This window comes from Falco cherrug, chromosome 1, assembly GCF_023634085.1.
Source record: "Falco cherrug isolate bFalChe1 chromosome 1, bFalChe1.pri, whole genome shotgun sequence".
NCBI classification, from domain to species: Eukaryota; Metazoa; Chordata; class Aves; order Falconiformes; family Falconidae; genus Falco; species Falco cherrug.
In genome coordinates this window covers 78,251,965-78,256,469 of record NC_073697.1, presented here as the reverse complement: position 1 = coordinate 78,256,469, position 4,505 = coordinate 78,251,965, and the positions used below count along the sequence as shown (strand labels likewise).

Sequence of the window (4,505 nt, the reverse complement as noted above, 5' to 3'; positions counted from 1 at the left end):
TCTGAAGAGCCTTTCTAAGGATGTACTGTGCACTGGAGCATGTATCAGCAAAACCATCCACAGCTGTACACAGCACCCCTGCTTCCAAACAAGGAAATAAAAAGGACAACCAGCAGGGCTTATCTTCTCCTTCAACCAGAGATACATACCTTACAGTTAGCATGCCTATGGTTCACAGGGTGGGGGAAAATAACAAAACACAACAAACATAATTCTGTTCCCAAGACTGCTGCTCCAGCAGCCACCATCATCCCCAGGCTCCAGCAGGGCCATTGCCAAAATCAGACCAAAATCATGGCCCCCAGCCTGTCACCTAGGCATATTTTTTGTGAAACCATGCATGCCAAAGCCTAAAAAAGATTGTGCAGAAAGTCAAACTGTGCATTTTCTGAGGAACAGTCACTCGCACGCTGCATATTAATTGACAACAGTAACAAAGTCTATGCATGCATTCTTTATATGCAAACAAAACCAGTACAGATCTTTGTTACCAGTCCAAACCTGCACCTTTTTATGTCCATCATCTTCAGCCATGCTGAGAAAGTTCAGCAATTATCCTTGAGTGAGGAAAAACATACAGGTCATACATATTCCTTAAACCCAGAGAAGCAATGCTCTGCAGTGGTTCCTGCACTAGGACTCAGTTGAGCCAAAATCTGCATTTGACTTTCCTACAGAAAGATCATGGGATCTTGACTACTCAGTTCCCCCTAATTTCTGAAAACAGAGGCTATGGATGCCAGCTACACATTGCAATGTGTGAGAGCTGAGTGTTACAGCTATTTGTGTGTGAAATACAATACTGAAGTACTATTAATTCCGTTACTCTAACCACGTAACTCCATGAACATTGACCTTCATTAACACAGTGTGGAATTATATTCAGTGTCACAGGGTATGAAAATCTCGTAAGAACCCTAAATTACTGTAACTTACAGGTTATGCCAAAAGAGAATGTGTTGGTGATGCCTTCCAAATGATAATTCTTCAATTCTTACTGCAACTTGAGCAGCTCCAGCATCACTTGCCAGTTGTTTCAGAAAGCTAAATTTCTCAACGTGAAACCAATACCATAAAAGTCTGGTCAGGTGAATCTCTTTGGTGTAAAGCATGCTGTCTTGTTTGTCAGAGATTTACCTAATAGATCCTGCAATATTTAAGTTATGTATTTAACTCTATACTAATCTATTTATTGAATAAGATGAAAATTGAAGATATCACATAGTATTTTACTGCCAGCTGTCACATAAAGTATGATCACTCTGCTCCACAAACACAAACAACCCAGAGCTGAATGTTTCTTCAAGACCAGGTCAGTTAAGAAATACCTCCTTTAGGAAGAAAGCGGATAAAGCTCTCTTTCATCTGCTTCTGAAACTCCAGTCACCTACTAGCTTGCATGGCATGAGAAAATACTCCTGAGAAAGGTTGCTGTAATATAAGAAATGAAAGCTGGGAGTCTTGGAATTGTTTAAAAGCAAAATAAAAATGTAGATATCAAATTCCTGAAAGCCACAGGCTTCAGCTTAGGGCTGGTCAAAAGCCCACTAAAATTAATATGAATTTACTGATTTGCTTTAAGATCTGCCTTTCATAACCATTGCGCATGTAATATGAGTACAACCACATTTTGGATTCAGTGGGATATACCCCATTTCTCTTACCGGTTCCAGGAAAGGATCAGAGATATTACATGATGAATATGCTGCACTGAGCTGTGATTTTATTGTCCCTCCATTTCTGCTGCTTTGTGGAATGTGCAGAGAAGCTGGTTTCCATGATGAGGAGAACAATCCAAAACGAATAGGGAATAGAAGTTAAACAACTATTACTGAATTCTATGTATATTCATAGGGGTATTGTTTCTATCTAGTCCCCTGAATGCAGGTTCAGCAGACACCCCTAAGATGTCATCAGTCTGCTTTTTCAGCAATGAAGAGTTACATCCCACTGATGTAACTGGGTATATGTCACATAATTGTTCTGGGACAGCGTACTCTATAGATTTAGTATATGACTCTGTATGTGTTACTGGTTTATTACCGAAGAAGACGACATTAATCATTGTGACAGACACAAAGCGACACTATTCACACTCTGAACTGAGACATCGAATAGACCCACTGCTGATTAGGACGATGACAGCCAAGAATTAAATTTAAAAGCCTGTATTTATTCCCTGCTTCTTAAAATTATTCCTCTCTGTCCCATCCTTCTCCTTCTCACAAATCTGGTAGTTAAACATTAGGCAGCCTCTTCTGCGATCCTGCTAAACACTTTGTTCACAGACACATAATAATGATGATAAATAAGAGAGAAGAAAGCAGTCATTAAGGTATTAGAAGCTGAATGCACACCGTTCAAGCACACCCAGCATTTATATAGCCTTAGCTTGCTTTCCCAAGCCAGCAATACAAAATGATACAGAGCAGAAAATGTAAATCATCGATGATGTAATAGTGACCTGTGAGATACCTTGGAAGGGCTTAAGCATACATTAACATTTTCTTTACAAAAAACCCCATTGTCCTACCCTGAGGTAGGAACGCCTGCTTACTTTCTGCATGGCTTTCCAGAATACATTAACCCTCTGTATTACTTAACACTACATAGGTCCTTATGTCTCTATCTGAAAAGATGCAGCAATATTTTCCTGCACGTGGCTGTGCAGCCAGAAGCTTTTGCCTCATGGAGGATGGGGCTGCATACTAAGAAACATGTGGGGGGATTAAGTTCTATTTTTAAACAACTTGTAAGAAATACTCGGCTGTACTACCAGTGAATTCTTGCTGGTGTTGGTAGAAAGAAAATGTAAAAAAAGGAAAAAGGAAAAAAAAAAAAAAATGTCCTTCCAGATTTTGTCATGGGAACCTGGTAAAATCTTGTGTAAGAAATGCGCCTAGCAGTGTACAAAATTACTCTGCATAATTTATCTTTGGCTTGCTAAAAGAGGCATGAAGGAGACAAGGAACCTGACACATCCGTACGTGGAAGCTGCAGGCACAGAGACCGAGCAGCACGGCAGAGCTTGCTGGGAGATCCGAATGCCCGATGAGAGCAGGCATGGGCAGAGCCGCCCTCAGCACCAGACGGATTGAGAGGCACTTCCTGAATCCAGAGAGACAGCTGAGGTGAAACTCTCTCCAGAGATAACCCTTTGCCTGTGTAGATTAATGAGCTGATAGGTGGTGATGACTGATCTTTTTTAAAAAAAGGCTATATTGGGGGATATTTGGGATGTTATTTTCTTTCCTGTTTTCTGAAGTTTGAGGCTTGTGTGTTTGTCAAGTGTTGCTTTGAAATGATCTTTTATCAAAAGTGGTTATGGTTGGGGTTTTTTTAGACAAAACATTTTTATACCATGCTTTGAATAAGTTTCAATAACCATTTCTGAAAAAACTGTCGCTGACATTTTCAGGCAGTGAAGTGTTGGAAAAGTCTAGCTTTTCCCACAAGTATTGTTTTGACCTGAAAGAAGCTCATGCTGGAATGAAAACATATTTCTCATCGAGCTTCAAAACACTTATCATTCTGAGGTTTCATTATTATTTAAGATGGTGATTCATTAGCAGAAGAAAGATCTACTCAAACGGAAAGGGTATCCCAGAGCAAAAAATGTTCACGAGTGTCAGAGGAAATTTGCAGCAGTGACTTACCTTGGTTACATATTCACAGGAGGAAGTCAGAGCAGAAAAGCGACCTCTTCAGCCTTTTTGACCAGAGACAGCACCTGTGTAGAAATAAATGGTTTGTTAGCCTACCTAGCTTTTCTTCTTCGTAGAATATGTAGCTTTTCCTCATCTCCCCTTATGCTGAAATGGCCTTTTGACCTGCCTGCATTTTGCACCTTTGTTTTACTTTTTTTTAGTGGCTGGATTTAAAAAAAAAAAAAAAAAAAAAAAAAAGAGTTACAACCTAGCTGCAATTTCATTGATGTTATTTTTACAAGTCAATATTGAATCAACCACAGGCTGACAAAAGACATAACAGAAGTAAAATAATGTTTCTGCCTAAGTTAACATAATATACAATTACAACAACAATACAGTGAGAAAGAAATGGTCCTTTACAACGGAAACATTCAAATAATTAAAATCATAATGCATAAATTTCTGCATGAAGAAACTAAAACCCTTTGCAGGTAATTTTGGACCCAAGCTATGAGCACAGGGCAGGTAAGTGAGAATATCCACCACCAGGACATTAATAACGAGGGAAGTTCAGTTTTAAAAGAGCCACAAGAAGAAAAACATGAATAGCTCTTAATGTTTCTCATAGCAATGAAACAGCCACTTAAATGGAAAATGAAAATTTAAAGAACAAATGGAGTGTAACACTGATTAAGGATTTGTTTTTCAAAGGCATTCATCTATGTTATACAACTGGTAGACTTCAGTCCCTGTAGTGCAACATGTTCACATTTGAGCTCAGATTTTAGGGAGTACATGATGTTTTGATTGGAAACTGGATATAAGGAGACTCCTTCAAACAATAACGAAAATAAA

At 38.9% G+C, this 4,505-nt stretch overlaps 1 long non-coding RNA gene across 1 annotated transcript; it reads right to left on the bottom strand.

Moving 5' to 3' along the window:
• Positions 1-439: 439 nt before the first annotated feature.
• LOC129734156 (uncharacterized) lies at positions 440-3,797 on the bottom strand. Its single transcript, XR_008729792.1, has 2 exons — positions 3,657-3,797; positions 440-1,768 (listed from the first exon to the last, which is right to left on the bottom strand). It is a non-coding gene; the product is annotated as an uncharacterized LOC129734156 (long non-coding RNA).
• Positions 3,798-4,505: the final 708 nt, after the last annotated feature.